General features: G+C 33.0%; 1 protein-coding gene across 1 annotated transcript in view; it reads right to left on the bottom strand.

The window, feature by feature from the left end:
• LOC113501233 (long-chain fatty acid transport protein 4-like) overlaps nucleotides 1-20,711 on the bottom strand; it is a 32,936-nt gene extending 12,225 nt beyond the window's left edge. The window contains exon 1 of the mRNA XM_026882309.1: nucleotides 20,531-20,711. The gene's annotated coding sequence lies outside the window, so the exon portion shown is untranslated. The remainder of the gene's footprint in view (nucleotides 1-20,530) is intronic.

Here is a 20,711-nt window from a genome sequence, read left to right as displayed (position 1 = left end):
ATTTAGAGTCAGAAACAAAACTGAATTAAGCAGTTCTGTTTGGTCTAATCGCAACCACCTCTAACATAATATATGTTTTTTCTGTCTCCATCATCTTCTTGATTTTACTGATATTCCTAATTGGTATGAATATTTACTTCCTGAACAATTAATGGCATAAGGTGGTTAAATATTTAGTTTTTTTTTCTTGTATCTCGTTTGGCAGGATTTCCTTAAGTAAATACTCGGTTTGTTTTACTTGATATGTAAATATGTCTAATTAATCAATATTTTAATGCCTTTTGTCATTTAATTTCAAGGTCGAGTCTTATGTAAATTGAAGAATTTAAAACTGCGTAGGCACCTTAAGTATAAGACGTGTTTTACGGGGGCTTCAATATTTTAAGTTGAGATTTTGGTTTTTAAAATGTCTATTAAAGCCCTCAAATTCTACTAGGATATAAAACTCCATATTTTAAAAGTAAAGTGATAAAAAAAAATTGAGCACTATAGTAACACAGTACTTTTTTGTGAAAATTAAGTACTTTTTAGATATACGCTAGATAATCATACAATAATGTATCTAATAAATAATAACCGCTTAGTGTCACGCTGCCACTAACAGGGCCCCGATTCTGCTATTTACAATGGCCGATGAATTAACGCCAATTGGAATAAATTTCCACTATTCGTATTATTCCAAGCATTTTTCCAACACAATAATTGAATATTCTTTACGGAGATTAACACTCACGGCCAATACAATGAATTTCCAATTATTATGTTGCCAGAATGCTTAAGGGAATAGGAATTGTTTCAATTTTAATCCAATCGCCATTCCTATATCGGCTGTTGTAAATACCTATCGGCTATTGTAAACAGCAGAATCGGGGTCCTCGTCTTAATTATGGAATGAAATAGGTAAATATGTACACAGATTACCTACAATTAGCTTAACACTTTCAAAATCCATTAAGTAATTGCCATACAAATGTTGTATGATGACTAATACGTGCTTTTTGGGACAAAAGCCGTAATGTAGGCCGTCGAAAGATGAACGCACGTCCGGACTCAGTGTTATAGAACCTCAATGGTAAATGAAAGTAATGTCAATGACCTTTGGTAAATAATGGACAGGTAAGCTCAAAGAAAGCGAAACCGAATCGAATTTATTGTTATCTGCTGTGTATTATGTGTATTTACTATACTTATAGATTTTAATGTACGTTTGATTGTTTAGAAGAAATCGCTTTTTAGATTAGGAATTTAAAGCTTTTTCTTTTAGTTGAATGACACAGTTAAAACCGGCGCTCAGTTCAGAGCAGTTATGTTTTAAAATAACATTTGCACTTATTAATTTAAATTAATTTTGCCTTGTGTCGTGATACATGTCATCTGCACAAAGGCACCAAAATTCAAGCAAGCATAAGTGGATCACACAAATGCTTGTCCTCCGCGGGGATCGAAACCGTGGCACGTTGCGCACAGTGGGTTTGGCGTGGTGACCTACACTACTCGGCTATAAGTACAGTTGCTGGCGCTTTGCATTGATGTTATAATTATTTTTCTTTATTTTTTCGTAGACCGTACTGAGCACTGACCCACATACCAAGAACTGTTTTTGTGGTAAAATGCACCATAGTATGTTTTCTTAGTCTCTACAGACTCCACGTGCCTGACTTGCGACTCTTGCGAGTTATAGCCGACTGTGAGGACGTAAAGAAGTATCGTTGGCTGTTTGACGTTCTCAAATCCACAAATATATTACAACATACAGAACGAAACCAATATTGGGCAGGATGTGGTTGTATTGTCAACACCAACATGTTGTCAAAACTGAGTGAGAATGTTGACATAATACAACTTTAGTTGAGTGTCAACAAATGAATTCCTGGTAACCCCAGCCTCTGACTTATTCCTCTAACAGAATTATGCCGGTATAAGTATGGGTTGTAGAAAATGTCAAATGTCAATGTCAAAAAAAACACTATTGTAGGAAGCAACACCTGTTATAGCCAACGAACAAGTTTGAGAAATAATTGTTAAACCGAAAAAACGCAGATTTGCTTTGCAAGCAGAATGACAAAGAGTTTTTTTTAAATCTCGAGTTTCAGCAATAAAAGGTATTTCTGATTTGTTTTCCAAGCTCCGTTGTATGTATCGTGGTGTAACGTGCTACTGTCCCGAAGGTGGTAATTAACCTATGTCAATTATAAAAATACTGGTTGGACTAGTAACAGTATGGTTCCATTAAAACCGTAAGATACATTATCAATGCTATGTAATTTAAGGAAAAGTAACAGGAACAGCCCAAACAGTAGATAATGTAGCCTATCTATAGATAATTGAAGCTCACCGTGACAAAAAGCTAATTGAAAATTTTAATGACAACTTTTGAATGTTATAATTACAAAATTTAATCTCATCCATTTTATCCGACAATACGAAACGAAATTGCCTAGATTTCCGTTCTTTAAAATCATTAACGATTGAACTGTATGGGAAAACACTTTTTGGCAATGTAAACGCAAAATTCATTCTGCGAAATGATGTTCTAGCTGTTGCATAGAAAATTAAGATCTATTCAGTCCCTAAAGGGTTTACCTTCCCGTATCTGACACGAACATGACATGCATAGAAATTATATAACATCGGTGCACCTCTAATTACATAACAAAGCACAGTCACGTGACCATACGTTCCGTTGTGCTCAGGCCGAGACCGAAATTGTCCCATTTTTGCAAACAAGAGATACTTTTGTTACAGTAATATAGTAATTTAAATATTTAGGTAACTTCATAGACTTTATTAATATAAAAGATTTTTTTTGCATAAGTATAGTTTTACAGACACAGTTCGTCTGAATCGAATAAACCGTGGTAGCTCGATTTGTTTAATTTTTTCCCACCTTTTTTATACACTCACTTTTCAGTTATGTTTGTTGAAAACTCAATCATTTAACAAATTATTTACATCTGTTGCTAATTTGTTATTCTTTACTCCCATTTGTAGTTCCAGTCCCAAGTCGACTCGCACTTGATTGATTTTTACAATAGCTCATGCGCAAATCTCAAAAAAACAAACAACGTAGTGATCATTAACAAGGAATATTGTTTTTACTATTTTTGATAATCTTTCCTCTTTTTATGTACAGTAATTATTAAAACAAACTTTAGAAGGAAATCATTTTGTATTATGGTATTGTAGGAACGGTCTTTTTAATTACAGTAATAAATTGTTTCTATTATTTAAAGGTGTATTAAGACTTCTCGGTTCGGTAAGTATGACTTATCAACTTGCTTGTGTGCTTAAACTATATTATGTAGAGATTTACTGATGTTACGAGAGTTTAACTTGCGAAGCTATATCAGATGTAGTTTATCAAAACTGGTCAGGAGTAATTATTAAGGTGCCGATCCCAAAGGGCAAAAACGTATCCCTATTCCTGATTCTGATTTTCTGCTGCCTGTCCGTTGGTTTGTCACCACATGTCATGAGAGGATACAGCTGGCCAGTTAAAATTTTAACACATGTTGTATTTCTGTTGCTGCTAAAAATAATCAATAAAAAACAACAATTGGTACAGCCATGAATTTGACGAGTGCTTTAGCCGGTGTAAACGAAACCTTATTCTATTTTTTTTTCTCTAAGACACAAGCCCGACTCGCTCCTGACCGGGTTTTTGGAGAAAGTAATTTATATCTATAAAAAAAAGGTCTTTAAAGTATAACCGATCTTCATCAATATAAATTAATACATTCTAGCTGACCGCTTCCATATATCTGCACGTGTCAGTATGTGTCCGTCTATGAAAGAATGCGGAGATCTCATTGTTCGATAGTATTGCAGTAAAGTACACAAGCATGGCTTGCATACCGTGATGTCATGTATTCCGGTTGACTTATTCCTATTACTTACTTAGCTATACTATCACAATCGTATTGTAATGCATCTGCTTTAATGCTTTACTGGTAATGTGAATTATTTAATTAATATCACGATAAGTAACCACTATTGTGTCTACTATTAATAAAACGGGTCAAGTGCGAGTCGGGATTGGGACAGAGAGGGAAACAATTGTACAAAAAATGTTCACTCATTCAATTTATGCGCTACTAGCCTAAGCCCGCGGCTACGCCTAATATGTTGCTGTAAATAGCCTGTAAAGCATAATCCTCTTTTTAAATTGATTAAAACAAACCCTATGTAACTAATCCTTCTAATCTAAGAACATGTTTGCAAAGTTTCATGACGATCGGTTCAGTATTCTTCGTGCGAAAGCAGAACAACCAACTTATGAATTAAGAAAAGAAGCCAGAAACCAATACAGATAAGTATTCATAGACACCAACAAGAGACAAAAACGCATCGGATAATAAATTTTGGGTAGTTGATTTTGATAAAATTTACATAAGTTTGCATACATAATTATTCTTATTAACATCTCGTTAACCTTGGCCTTAATGTAGAAAAATAATATTAAAGTCGAATCTAGTTAATATGTATGAAGTATATAATCTTATATTATTAGGAAAATTTGCAGTTTAGAAAAATCTTTGCATTATTTCTATTCTAAACAAATTGAAGAGTTAAAATGTTTAAATAAAATGGGAACGATTTAATCACGTGTATGTACTGAATGACCTGACCGATCGACTCGCGAAAATGCCGCCAACTTAGCTCCTAAGTAAGGACTCCGGTTGGTTCCAAAACTAGTCGGGCGGTCCTGATAAATACGCCTTTCGTATATATCTATTAAGGCCTCTTAAACGTTGTAAAAATAAATTTGAGAGTATGTTATAATATTAAGAAGGGCAACAATGATCGGCGAATTGATTATTCATCACCAGCTTACATTTAACTTACAAATTATCTTACTACACCGCTGGTTTTATGAGATAACAAAATGTGGGAAATATACAAATGTGTAAACTTTGGCTACATAGTAGATAACTAGTAGCAATAATGAAAATGCAGTAGTAAAATTATCGTTCATAATTACCGACTGTAATAATGATTGATGCTGTAATAATGCTCATGAAGATCCTTACTCGTGTTAGTCATTATGAATTGTCAGAGGATATTGAACTTTAAATTCTCTCTATGTTTGCTATCTACATAACTTCCAGTAACATAACTTTTTTTTAACTGCCGAACTAAGGAATTGCGTGCGTAATTACTTTTGTGTCTGGGGGAATCTCACAAACATTTCATTCACATGCATAGGGCACCCAGGTTCAGAACAAACAGTCGTGTATCACACAAACACTTGTCCTACTAAGGGGTCGAATGCGTAGCTTACCCCCAACCAGGAGGCTTCTTACGAAGTGCCTTTACTTTTTTGAGTAACAGATCCTAGCTAGATCATCTCGAGATTAAAAACAAGCAGAGGACTTAGAAGCCATTTAGAGAGACAAGGAGAAGTAAATTAAATAGTGCCCGTGTGACGGAAAGAGACAGAGCATAAATACATAAAAAAGGGGGGCCTATGGTCAGCAGTGGGTTATATACCTATAGCTAATAATATTTTGAACTTTCGTGTAGCAATTAAATATCTACGAGAATTTCTTATGGATTGCCCGTCTAGTTTCGAAACCTACTTTAGGGGCTGTCGTGATTTGGCAGCTTCATTTAGCATTTAATATTAATAGCCTCTAGAAATATCAAAGAAATTTTAGGGTTAAATGTAAAGGACCTCTCGAAAGTTCTCCATTGAGCCCACGTTAATGCGATACAATTACTGTCAATCAAAACATATTTTCAATCAAGGTTCAATGTTTGGGAAATACGAAACGAAAGCCATTAAAACACAGATTGTGTTGTTATAACATTATCATATGCTTTCAAGTTAAACACAACACAAATGGGTATAGTATCTATTGTCCATTTTTTCACAAGGTCATTTTTTCAGGTGTCAAAACAAAAACACGTGTCAAACAAAACTCCTCATATACCTAATAAGATTTGCAGTTCTGGAAACTTGGTACATGCACTGCACGGCGTAGATCGACTCGTAGTGTAAATTATGACAATCTGCATTTTTAAATTGCTCCAAAATTACACCAATATTACCTAACCTATCTTTATTTGATTTTAAGAAACCGATAATCCTGCCAATCACAGTGCAACCTATTTTCCGAAATGAAAACTGCATCAGGCAGGAAAAGAGCATTCATAATACTTCAGTATTGGTACGCTCATTTTAAGATAGCTCTACCATTTTATCTGTACCTGTAGCAACTGTATATTATTTGTGTAATTTATCAATAGTTACATAGGTACTACCTACATATTTGCGGTCTTGTGGTCAAAAAGAGCTTATCTCTGCCTTCTAAAAAATCTGAAATGTGTTTGTCTCGTTATATTCAAAGCATGTCATTATAAAACAATCTTTAACGTCCGTAGAGACTAATGTGATATTCCCCATCACGCACACCTCACTACTAGACAATTAATAGCTTCTTTAATGGCCGCACCGTTGAATACGATTAGTTAATAAGTATTAAGAACAATAGCAAGTACCAGGAAGTAATTGTTCTGATATTGCGTTACATAATTATACCGAACCTTAAGCTAGAAGCGTCAAGGATTATAGAAATTTCTTATGAAAATAACCTTTCAAACAAACATGTCTCGAATTTAATTTCTTCCTAAATTTAAGGTTCCATTGACAAGTCAGTTTACTTCGAGCGCTAATGTTTAGGTACCAATTCTTCTAATCATGTTTCTTCATATTCTAAAACGAACGCGGAAATCGTTTAGACCCTCGACAATTCCGGTTGCATATTATTTAGCTGGGATAACGGTTCCAAATATTTGAACAATTCGATCAGCATAGTAATATAATTTTAGTAAAGATAGTAATCATTCTGTTTTGTATTCTCTACAAACATTTGGGAATATCATTTTTATTGCGATTTACGTAACATCTTCAAACGGTCTGTTAAGTACTTAAGTTAAAAGCACGTACATAGTTTCACGTCAAAATGTTTACTTCCCTTAATGGTGTATTTTTCGCAACACGTGCAGTAAATAATTATTCTGCTGTTTGTTTTCTTCTTAAATGCGACTTATATTACTGTGCAAACATACTCTAGAAGGTACCTAAATGTCACGAGTTAAAGCGTGGCCAGACCAATACCAAAACCAGAAAAATCTGTTGTTTTTTAAAGCGGAGACAAAGACCAAACTTGATATACACTTAAGTTCAAGGTTTTCATAGAATTCTTTACCTATTGAGACAGGCATAAGGGATAAAGAAGACCATCAATCTGTCTTTTCTCAACTACGTCAGGATCTGCTTGGAGTTGAACTCTTTAATAAGGCTGATTGACAGAATTTTTGGCTTCTTTCGGGACTAAGTGGCACTCAGTGGCAGTCGGGACAACCACTATTCAGTCTAATCAACGTAGCATTAAAATCTTTCTGAAGAGAAAAGCCGACAAACGGATATCCATTAATAAGTTTCAATTTAGAAGTGTTTGTCTTGATCTGAAACCGTGCTAATGGCACTTAAAAGTAATTGGCTAGATAAAAAAAAATGTGTGTAAGTAGGTTTTATACGTAAGTGTTATTTACTCAAATTACGAATAAAGTAAGGTTCCTTGTTAATAAAAAACCGACTTTTTATTTATATTGTAATTTAATTAAATTATCTATCCATACCACTCCATATAATACTACCAGCCTATATATGTCCCACTGCTGGGCACAGGCCTCTTGTCGTATAAAGGTTGGATTTAAGATCACCATTTTGCTCACTATTTCAATTGGTCAATACAAATTGTTAAGTTTTTTGTTAACTTATGTTCACTGATGTTATCTTCATGTTCATAAAATTACATTTCTCATCTAAACTTAATGAAAGTTGGTGATATTTGAATTCACATTACGTAAAAGTTTATTTACATTAAGCTAACTCACGGCTGTTAAAGATGATTTGCGAGACTTCTGATTATCGAATAATTAGTAATGTTCGCGAATTATTGAAGAGGTTGTATTATAACTGGTGTGAAAGTTGCATGTGTATGGCTCGAGAGAAAGTTTTTGTGCTTTCGTTTCTCAGTAAGTTCTTTTATAATTGATGCCTGCGTCATGTCTGCTGTAATATGACACGCCACTTTATATTACAGTGTATTATTAGTGTAGGAAGATTTATTTGGCTTTAAAATCAATTTAGTATAGGCTGATTCCAAAAGCTATGTAAAGTATACTGAAATATCGACAGAATTTTAAAAATAGTGTTATACTCATCATGAGCCTAGCCTTTTTCTAATTTTTTGGTGTCGGTTTTCATTTTTTTACTGGGAACTCCTGCCCATCCCAAGTCCTCAACCCAGTTTCCTATGCAACATGGTACTTACGCCTAAATAAGATTGGTTGTAAGACTTTCTAGCTTCAGACTATTTATACATCTTTGACAGGAGTTATGGGTTAACGCCTGTCAAAGATGTATAAATAGCAACTGGATTCACAATTTGTCTATTGTCGTCAATTTGAATCCGAAACACGGAGGAACTCGTTATGACATAGGTAGTCACCCGCGGACCGAACGTTTCGATCAACTTATGCGGTAGCAGTTCCTTAAAGAATAAAATAATGTCTACTAAAACATTAAAATACAAGTTATTTAACGTGGACTTTCAATCTTGTCATTGATACAACGGTTTGTGTTGCTTCAAACGGAAGCCTATTTCTATTTATTTCTTCAAAACACAACAAAAGCCTAACCGATCGATACAGGAACCCCTGCCAATGTTATTGACCGTAGGTCCTACACCTTTAGAAAAATGCAAAACTAAGATTAGTCACGTTCGTTAACCTCAGCTCACTTGATATGCACGACAGGTCCCGGCTACACATGGCTAAAACCTTTGTCACCACATCATGGACTTACGGCTATAATGTGTCATGGATAACCTAACAAAACCTTTTGTTTCAAACTCTCAAGATCTTTAATCCGATGTTGAACTTTCTCCGGCTTTCCATTTTTATTTCAGTTGATACTTTGTTGTTTAATCGTCGTTTAATTAAGCTATAAAAGCGCTTTATAACTTTGTTAAGAGCATATTTATAAAAATCTGAGAATTTCACACGTACGTGCTGGCAGTCAGTTGTTTAAAGAAAGGACTGTATGTAATTATATGACTGCATTATATTATTTTAAAAGCGATCTTTGACATTTGCCCTTTTCGCATAGGTACTGACATTTAATAAATAGTCTTTTGTTTCCATATTTCTGGGAGTAATCGAATGCAAAACTTGCTTGCTTGTGTTCGTCTTTCTGATACATTTCAGCTATAACGCAAGTACCTCTATGTATAGATAACAATTCTCAATTTATTACAGTTATTTGTCCATAGTCATATCATACAGCTAGTGGCATGTAATTGACACCAGTACGTTCACCAGACAGGCTGATACTCGAGTGAATGATAGTATTCTCTTTAATCAACGAACGTGTGAAGTAACCAAATCAAAGTGAAGCTTAATAGTGTTTATTACTATAACTCTATGCATCATGCTTTTGATTCTATGGTTTTGCTATTATAGCAATGGTGGCTTGTTAGTATAGGTTGCTCGTCATGGCCTATTCAGGAAACAGAACCGTAGGGAACAGACGAAGGTAATTCCAGACTTCATCACAATGTTTCTCCAGCTTTTTCAATGGGAATACTAGTTTTTTTATTGGATTGATTACTGATTTGGGTTTATCAATATTCTCGTGCATGTCAATCCGTTCATTGAACCGTACACTGCGGAGGCAAATATTTATCATAACATTATCGTTTTATGATCCATACTGTTTCATCGAGTTCGTTTAAGTTTCCAATCTTTAATTAATAGGGATATACAATAAATGTATATGTAAGCTGGTAAAGGAACTTTGCTCAATGTTTTTTCAGCATCATGACCCAGCATTTTAAATTGGTTAACTATTATAATTAGAATTTGCACAGAATTTACTTTTTTATCCATTCTGTTCGTGAGCGCATAAATGGTGATTCGCAGAACACTGTTTTATAAAAAGTGCTGTATTTTATTCGTCATCGTAGTGACTAGGTCTAATCTGGTGTTTGGCTAATCAACTCTACTAAATATGAAAATATGATTCTTATTTCTAGGCAGACAACATAAGGGAAATGTTATTTAATTGCATATCAGAATACCCTTTTGTTACGAAAAAGAGCGAAAATGCCAACAAACTGTTTTGCAGTTTGACAATTTTGTGGTTTATAACATTACTGCATGAATTAACACTAAAATTGCAATCCTCATAAAATCTTTTTTACCTGAGTAGTTTATTCAAGAAGGACTCGCTAATTGAGAAGTGAATATTATGCGAAGCTGCTTGTTTACATTTTGTCAAGACCATGCATGACTAAAAGTAAATATTTTTTGACCTCATTTTGCATATTGTAAACTTATTAGCACCACATGATACAAACTTTTCAAGGTTAACGTAAACGAAAACAAACCAAGTACGTTTTCACAAATTCGATTCACCCATCCACCATATTAAATAGTATTCTAAATTTGAATAGGTTTTTCGTAATGGCGTTTCGACGTCACTGGCGGTATTACGCCATGTTGCGGGCGATGGGACCTTGCTTTTCGTGTTCAGCCAACAGTCTCCGACAGATTTTGTAACATTCGTTTAGAAACAAAATTATATTATCTATGCAAATATTATGTTACTTTTAGTTGGCCATGTTATGTGTGTTTATCGTTTATTCGATCATGGGACAGTTATTTTAATCGTAATTGTAATATATGATTTTTTTGCACATACTTAATTGTATAACGAAAAATTATTATCTTTCTTATCGCAAACTTTTTATAAGCACATAAATAGTATACATTTGTAGAGCGTTATCTTCCTTCAAGACTCTTAATAATATTTATTTAAGAGATGGTTGTAGGGTTTATTCTAATAATAAATTACACTCTCATAACCATTGCCTCCATAGTTTTAAATATTTCTAATATTCCGATACAAGAAGCAGAAACAACATTGATCCACCTATTTGTAACCTTTATAGTCAAAAACCTAAAGCATAGTTGCGTATAGATTTAGACGCATTGTCACGCTGTTGAACTTTCAAAGACCTTGACTGATTTCTTCACCCGTTTCTTCGCGAAAATCGTATAATAGAGAAATACTCTTAGACTTTTAGAGGATGGTGTAAAGCAGTGTACTTTTGGAAACATATTTATCAGCCTATACTCACTTTTGCCAGGATGCCAGGGCCCGATTCTGCTATTTACAATGGCCGATGAATGAATTGCAATCGGATGAAATTTGTAATTATTCTTATTCTTTTAAACATTATGCCAACACAATAATAATTGTTTTGAGCTTGAGTGTAACGTCCCATACTAAATTTCCAATTATCGTGTAAAGGAAAAATGCTTAAGAGAAAACAAAAAGTGTAATTTTTAGCCAATTTCCATTAATTCATCGGCCATTGTAAATAGCAGAATCGGGGCCCAGGCAGGCATCCTGAAAAGTAAGTATAAGCTTGCATGCAGAATTAGGGTCCGTACGCTACGTACTCTGATGTACTTAACTTGTACCTAGATATAGGTTTGATTGTATCTAATCATTGTGTGCTGTGAACTTGAATATAACAGGCATTCAATTATCATAACAAGAGGTAAGTATCAAGCAGGTTAATCATATGATGCGATGCTGCAATCCACAAGTATTCAGGCTAATCGTTTCGACTTTTAAATATTGAAAGATTCGAGTTTTAAATCTACTTATAATGTAGTTTTATTTGCATTATTTAAATATCAACAGGTTTGATTTGTCGGTTGCCTTAATTGCGTTTAAATAAAACAATATAAAAATAATTGAATCAATTAAATTGATGAGGCAATTACGCAGTCTGTCACATGTTTAACTATTTTCGTGGCAATTAAAAAATAAAAAATAAATAAAAAAAACTACAAATTCAAACACTACGTGTGTTTGAATTTTGTATTTAACAGGAGTTTTTATTATTCTGATGGCGCGTTATCGATTGATAAGTTCACACATGTTTCATTGTTATTATCTAATCATTTGCGGTTTTTGACAATATCGGGTAGCCTAGATTAAAATATAAGTATTTCAATCTACATAAAAATAAATATTGCTTTATAAAGTTTAAAAAATACTTGTAATAATTTCGCACAGACAGAAATGAAGAATTTATATAGGATTACTTTATTTAGATTTTTTATAAGGGTTATTTTTTTGCGAAACTGTAAAAGCGAATTGTGTAAATTTGTGTGCCACACCTTCACATATCAGATTCCCCTTGGGCCCAATGATTTCAACAATGTAATATTATTTATTGCCACAACACCGAGATTTACGTTACGACAACAAACTCACACACCATGAAATATAGCTTTACAACCACAGCCATTATTTTGTAATGTTTTCAAAATTTTATTGTTTTTCTGGCCTCTTCTTTACGAGCAGAATGTACAACCTACATTCTTCTTAGTTAATTTTTTCACCGTTATTTAAACTTGAAGCTCTAGGGAGTTTAGAATTGTAAATAGATTCAATAGCTGTCTTTCTTGATGCGGTATGTTTAAAGACCGTTATGTTTATTAGACAAATCAAGTTTCGAAATTAAGAGATGAAATGGAACTCGATCAGATACCAAATAACCACAACGATTTAAAGCAATCAATTTTATTACTTACCCAACATTTTTCTTCATTTAGTACATGCTACCAACCTAGTTACAATATCTACATAATTCAGGATCAACATTTCCTTGATTTCCACATGCAATCGTGAACCACATGATTCCTATAACACTTGGGTTCCAACAACGCATCTTGTTTCATAAACATTGGCATTGCTGACCGTTATGGCGACAGTAATGGGGGTCTTGTGTGCCAGTATCGCCGGTAATCATTGTGCCAGGCACATCTCGGCCTTGAGTTGTATGTCGCGTAATCAACTACTACTATCGTAATTATCTCTCCCAATGACGCGTCAGTCGTCAATCAATACGCTTTTCCTACTAATATGCCTGTGGGCTGTGCATAACTTATAAGCATGAAGGTCGGATTTTTTTTTTTGGAGTTGTGATTTTTGAATTAAGAACACTTTCTCTCAATTCGTAGGTCGTAACTGTGAATAAATTGCGGTCTACATCATAAATAAATCATTTTATTTTTATAGAATAGACCGCTAAAGCAGGTCAGTATAATCTTCTAAAATATAAAATTCCCGTGTCACGATGTTAGTTACCGTACTCCTCCGAAACGACTGATTTTTATGAAATTTTGTATACATATTGGGTAGGTCTGAGAAGAGAACAACATCTATTTTTCATACCCCTAAGAGATAAGGGTTGCTCACACTAAAAAAAAATATTTCAGTTTTTGGACGAAATCGTTTGTTTTTATTTTTTTTATAATGTGGCATTAAAAATACATACAACTAGAAAAAAAAATCGGCAACACAACGATTGCTGGGTCAGCTAGTAACGTTATAAAAACAAAAGTTTAAGTGGGAATAAACTAAAAAATTTAGACACTCAAAATAGAGCAAATTGATTAAACATGCTCTATGTTATAAAATAAATTTATTTAATAATACCAGTGACATTAGTATTTTCCTCATCCTGAGCAATTTTGATTGAAACTGGTTAGATAAGTTCTTTATCCTATATCGTTGTGCAATATATTCTAGGTATCACAAATGAGAGTGTCACCTACTGGAAACACATATCGTTTTGTTCTTGACCGCTTATCTTGGTCAGTCGAGCTGCTATCAATGAACTCACAAAGGAACCATTGAATTGTGTAACAAGGTCGCCGCGTGACTCCGCCTGAGGGGTGATGTGCAGATGTTTTCTGATTTGTAATCTGCTATCTTTTTAGCGGATTATAGCCGAAACTGAACGTGATGAGTGATTTTCGCCTGAATACTTACTTAAAAACCTCAGTAGAAGAAAAATTTCGTTTATCGCCATATATCGTGCTTTCACACTATTACAACTATATCCACTTCTACGGTTTCTCTCTCTCAAGTTTTTCTTATATCATTACCTTCAGATGCTTCTGACATTTAAAAACATTTAATAAGAATAGAACCTAAGGGAGCCTTTGCCATGCAGTGGGACAGTAATGGCTAAATAAAAAAAACTAAGAATAGAAAAACATTCTGATGTCTTACTAAAATCACAGTAAATTATTGCTCACATCTATTGTTATCTTAACAATGGGTCTACAGGGTTAAAAAATAATATTTTATTACGTTTCAATAAGTACTTAACATAAAATTATCTTGGTTTTTATTTTACAATAGGCTAACAATGCAATAATAATAATTTATGCTAACACAGGTTTCTAACAATGTCCGCATCCCGAAGTAAGCGGAACCGCTGGCGTTGCATCAAATTTCCCATGTCATTGACCGATTACGAAGAGAGTCTATTTATAAATACGTAAATCGGAACGCATAATTAAAAATAAAGCGCTCTAATTATTCTTATGACTCTGTGACAGCGTGATGACATTTGCAAGAGTTATGATCTGAGGAGTAAATGCATTGCTGTTATTAAAACTTAATTAGTTGATACTAAAGATTGGTTTGGCATCTTGGCTAACTACATAATGATTGATTCCTCTTGTAGATAGGTTTAATCATCAGGGCCCCAATTTTGCTTTTTACAATGGCAGATGGATCAATAAAATTTGGCCTATTACAATGTTCGTATTCACTTAAGATATTCTCTGCACAATGATTGGAAATTCAGTACGGGACGGTACTCTCAAGGTCAATACAATTAACTTCCAATTATTATATTGGCAAAATACTTAAGAGAGTAGATTCCTATTCTCTAATTTCAAATTTAATCCAATTGTCATTCATTCATCGGCCATTGCAAATAGCAGAATCGGGGCCCTGGTATACTAACTTCAATATTGTTTATTACGTTAAATCAAATAACGTCTTAAATACTACGTTAGTTACTGGGTTCTTTAAAAAAACATCATTCATCTATAAAAATGAGTGCTAAGTTTGAAATATTATACGCATGCGTATAAAACACATTATCCTTGTATATGTGACACTGCTATTTGATTAATTTACTATAATATTAAAATCACCATGATATTTTAGTTTTGATGTTAAATATGACCTTAAACGGCGGTGACAAAAAGTTTACCAGTTAGACGGCTAGGTAATCAGGTTTTTGTATGAAATATCTATGGACTAACCTTGCAAACAATTTTGAAAAAAAAATACAATCACTGCTTAAATTGATGAACTACGACAACCCAACAGCCTTTAAAATTGTTTAAAGGCGAAAGATTTGAGGATAAATGATTGTTGTCGACCCTTTCATGCTTGAACAGCTTGTCCAATTTTGATGGAATTTTGTGTGGTTTTCGCTGGCATTCTGGATTGACATCGAGTGCTAAAGAGGATTTTTGCTATTGAAAACCACATTCACTCGGTAGAATCAGCGGAAAAAACTAATTATTTATGTAATGCACTACACTTTTTCACACTGTGTTTGTAGGCTTATTAAGTATATTGGAGATGCAATAAGTACATAATTTATAAGACATATTTTGAATTACGATTTTCAACAAAGCAATCTTTAACTAAAGAGGGCTTTTTAATAAATATCTAATATTATCAATCTGAAAGTTTATGTCATTAAGGCAAAAGCAGTATAATCCATGATGAATCTTAGGAGACTGAATGAGATGAAAGTAGTATGATTACTTATAACTAGAAAGTTCTAGATCTCGCGTGCTTTCCTACGAAAATTACTGTCTAGCTTAGAAAATTATGAACTACATTACCGCTAAATGACAAAGTTTTTTGTTCATTTGGATTTAATTTTACTGCCTGCTTAGAAGTAGGTCGCTTTCAATTAATTGTGAGGATTCCATGAAATATTGTCTTTCTTGTACTAAATACCCCCACATGATTTTAGGCACAGTGATAGTGATAACACAAGATAAAACAAATTATCCTAAGATTTTAAATACTAGCATAAAATTATCTAATAATACCTAAATTGATAGCAATTGATCGATGACTTTAATCAAGGATTTATATAAATTAAGCTTTTCAATTACAACGTAAAATCGAGCGCATACAATTAATATATTTTTTGCAATATTATTACAAAATTTCGAAGCATATATACCGGTAAAGTTGATTTATTTTTACCAATAACGTTCCGGTCAACTGTACTTGTACTGGCAAAAACATTAATCACAGATTATATATTGTAGTATCGATGTTCTCATTATCATAATGACACTTGTTTCAAATACGGAATGAGGTGTGAATGAGAAGGTTCTAATTACCAATTCTGGGCAGAATGCTCTCTGCCCGTGCCTCGCACTTTAATAAGAAAAGCTCTTAAAACTAAACTTCGTACGTCATTACCATTGACGTAGGCAGTGAGTGGATCTGAATTATTTAAATGTAGTCTAAGTTTTATTGGATCCTTGACATTGCCAAAGAACGAAGTCTTGATTAGTTTTAAAAAATTGGCAACCAATTCAAGGTTAACCATGTTCTTTGACTTCTTCAGGCTAGGAGCCGATTTTTCAATCGCCAGATAACTTTTATACTTTTATTCGACGAATATGTTTGACGTCTTGACAGCTTTTGTAGGGAAAAATATGTCAAACGGCCATATTTATTCCACAGATAAAAGTTAACTGATGATTGAAAAATCGGCCCATAGAGAAACAAATGCGGGAGAAAAGCAAATAAATAAGGTAGAACAACGCATTTCGCCACCATTTAGATGTTATGGGTGGTAGTGTCCTTGGTAGATATTTATGTAGAGAAAGGCATCAAGTCTACCGCTATTAATTGTGCACACAAAGTTTAAATAAATAAAACACTAAATAAATTATCTTCGCTTAATTGAATCCCAGACAGGTTTCTTTATGCCGAGAAAATAACTCACAAACTCGTGTTGTGGGAATATAAAAACTATTATAAACAAAAGAATGAGTTTTCGCGCCAAGAACCAAGGTTAACACACTGAAGCTTAGGTTACATTCACATTATAAATATGTTTAATACAATGGCGTCTTTTTCAGATGTAACTAACTTTCTTCAAACTCTCCCACGTAAATAAAATTGTTTGTTACATGTCACATGCATGTATGGATTGTTTGAATATCTTTCACTTGAATTATCTTTTTGGGTAAGGTAATCTTGATTTAATGTAGTCGAATTAAGTACCTAGATTATCAAAAAAAATTTTTTTGTATATTTCCTGATAAGGAGCATCACAAAGTCGTACCTAGTTATTATCTACGACATAATATTGTATGGCTACCAAAAACAAAAAAAAAATACAATCGAAAAAGGTGAAGGGTGCCGTCGTTTTTATCTCTACTTTATGTCCTTATACCAATTAAGAATTTGTGTTATTAATCCAAAAATGAATTTTCTATTTATCTTACACAAAACTGTTTACTTAACAAATCTATCAAAACATAACTTACTGAGTAATATTACATACGTTTACCCGATTACCGTAATAAATCACGTTTTCAACACAGTATGTCATAATCCTTATCAACCTTGTTACGATCATTAATATTCAATGTAATTTCTAGTGATATCGTTTTATTATCGAACACCTTGCATATAAATCTTTTATTAATTCAAATCATAACTCCTTGCGGTTTTACTTACGTAGTTTCCCATCTCTTGGAAGTGGATCGGGACTAAATACCGGGAAAAAGAGTGCAGTAAAGGGTTCGATGCTTAAATAATTACGCATGATCCTTGCTTTTCCGAAATTCAATCTGTCTTCGTATATAATTAGTTGGCTCAATCCGCTCAATTACCGTACTTCTAAGGACATTTAATTAAGTAAATTGAAATAAGAACATTTGTAGTAACATTGTAGTCAAGTGGATGAATAGAGCAGTTGTTAAAAAAAATGCTCTGAAGACATACTCAAAAAGCAATCAATCGTTAAGTCTGTAAGGATGAAAAAAGAGTATCATTAATCCATCGATAAAGTCTGGGAAAATTATTATAGCTCTCTTTTTTCAGGTAGGCTGGTAAAAAAGCTAGCCAACACCTAATGTTGCAAACAATTACCAGATGACCGCAGATACCTTTTGTTTTTTAAGAAAGTGTGTCTAACATCACACGAATAACTAGTGTGATAATGATATTGAACATAAGTCTTCATATCGTTAATACTAATCCTACGTTTCGACACGTAACTGTCAAGTGCCAATATCTCATTTAATTAAATGTGCATACTATAAGTTACGACTATGCCCATCGTTTAAAAAAACAAAAGCGTGCTTTGGATGCGTAATGAACATTGAATAAAGAACATTTATGGTGCTATTGTGCTAGTAAAACGACTATTTGTAAACCAATTATTGAAAGTCAAAGAAAAAATATAATAGATACTTCGTTTTAATTTGTTAGCTATTTTTATTAATGACAATTTTTATTTATTCTTATTTCTCACTTTTGAAAAATCTTCTAGCTTCTTTTTTTTAAAACTGTACTGTACTGTGTAATGACAGACATCAAATAAGTTTGTAAAAGGAATAAGTCTTTTTTATTTAAGATAAGAAGTTTTTGAACGGACAGGTTTATGACAAGCAACAAAATCCATGACTTAGCATATTATTAAAATAAAAAGAGGCACTTAATAAAAACTGAAACAAGACAGATGATTCTGGATCTTAAAACGATTAAGTGCATATAAAAAGATTCTACGTAGTAAAGATAGTGTTGTTTAAGCATATGAAACATATTTGATTGTTAAGAAGTTATTTACTTATTACAGATATGTCCGGCTTTTAATAATATGTGCGAGTAACGTAATTTTGTTTTTTTTTTTAAATTGTGGATATATAGAAATTACACCAAGGGTAAAATAACATGCTATCTAAAATAACAATCTTTTTAAGAAGTTTAACTTATGCTTTCCCTATAAAACTCGGTCATTATTCAAAAGATACTAAATCTTTGGGTCCATTGTCATTGAACTCCTAAAAGGCTGGACTGATTTGAACGATTTTGTATGTGTTATGATTTAGATTCACAAAAAAATATGTTATTTCCAACTAAAGAAAAATGAAATTGACTTTCATTCCATATTTTGTTTAATATTGCTTGGAATATCATGTCTACATACGACGTCTGTTGGGTCCTCTAGTATATTTTATTTTTTGTTTTGCTAATAATCCAACTTAATATCTATTAAGCAAGCCCCTCACGAAAAATATTAATCTGATGGAAGATAAAAAACTACTCATAATCTCTAAAGCATTACGTCCAAAAATTCAATTAATTAGATAAAATTGTATTTATCACTTGATATCCATTATTTACGGCCAGTATCTACTTAGGCAAATATAATCGCACATGTGATAACATTGTTTTTTACATGCGCATTGTTATCTGTGGTTTATTTTGAAAATTACAAATGGAACATATAAATGTCACTGCTTGAAGAATTAAAAGTAGAACTTTGTTCGGAAACTCCTTTTTATGGCAATGAATGGTAATTGTGTGACGCTTATTAGTGAAATCTACCGAAATTAGGCTTTCGCCTTTCAGTAAAGTTTATTGTACTGAGTGATGTTTGTTAAATTAGTTTGACCCAGCTCGTCTACTGTAAGCGAATCTAAAATCGATTTGTCTACTTTGTAAATAATGATCCCAAGTTCTTTATCTGATTTTGGAACGAATTGTAAGGTTCTTACTGGAAGTTTAAAAACCTTTGTAGACAACTTATATTGTGTTGACCTCTTTACACCTGCGAAGAGTACTGCTCTCTATGATTGCTTTATGGCGTATGCGGTTTGAATCGAAATACTATTTCCTAATCAGGTTTAATGACACGTTACCACATCGATTAATTTTCGTCACCCACGGTCACGGTAACAAAAACTTGTATAATATTTAATGTCATTGTCTTGATAAAACCATGAGAATAATTCGGTCAATAGACACAATTATGAAGTTAAGTACTTATAAGCAATTACATGAATATTAAAAACCTATAAAAATATTTTAATTTGCAATAAGGAGGTAAGCCCTGAAGTTTATTTTAACACAAAATTAACATGGTTTTTGTTTTAAATTGTGAATAAATACGAATTATCACAATGTATCTACTGCTGCGAATTTGGCAAATTTATAAAGTATGGCATTAATTACACATTACCTATACTACCTATAATAATTGTAAAATACATAGATTACACGCGTGTATCAAAAATGTTTCTATAATAAATTTCGAGGTCTATGTATTTTTACATAAGTTATTGCAAAAAAAATCACAACGTTTTAAAACACATTCAGTCATAATTTGCAGAAACAAAAGTGAGATCTACAATACCATCTACTGTAGTACTGTTGCGAATATTTTACTAATATTAATTAGGCCCATAATTATTATAATTATTAGCATTGACTAGTAAAAAAATATCATTTCATCACAAAAGAAGTAGTTAAGAATCACTGAAAAAAAAAATCAATGTTGTCAATTAATTAAAAAAAAACACTCACCGTTGCGGTCCAATAAAAAAATAAACACTTATCCGCAATGTCATAAAATTAAAAACACAAAAGTTGATTTAAAATTGTTGCGAGAACGCGTTCTTGATTCAAAACTTTTCGTTCCGCAGTTAGGCGAAGAGTTCGGCACACACAGGCGGCGGCGACGCGCGCTAGCGACTCTGTGACCGGT

Source organism: Trichoplusia ni, chromosome 15 (assembly GCF_003590095.1).
Source record: "Trichoplusia ni isolate ovarian cell line Hi5 chromosome 15, tn1, whole genome shotgun sequence".
Classification (NCBI taxonomy): domain Eukaryota; kingdom Metazoa; phylum Arthropoda; class Insecta; order Lepidoptera; family Noctuidae; genus Trichoplusia; species Trichoplusia ni.
Note: the sequence above shows the minus strand (reverse complement) of the source record. Positions and strands in the feature narration are given on the sequence as shown.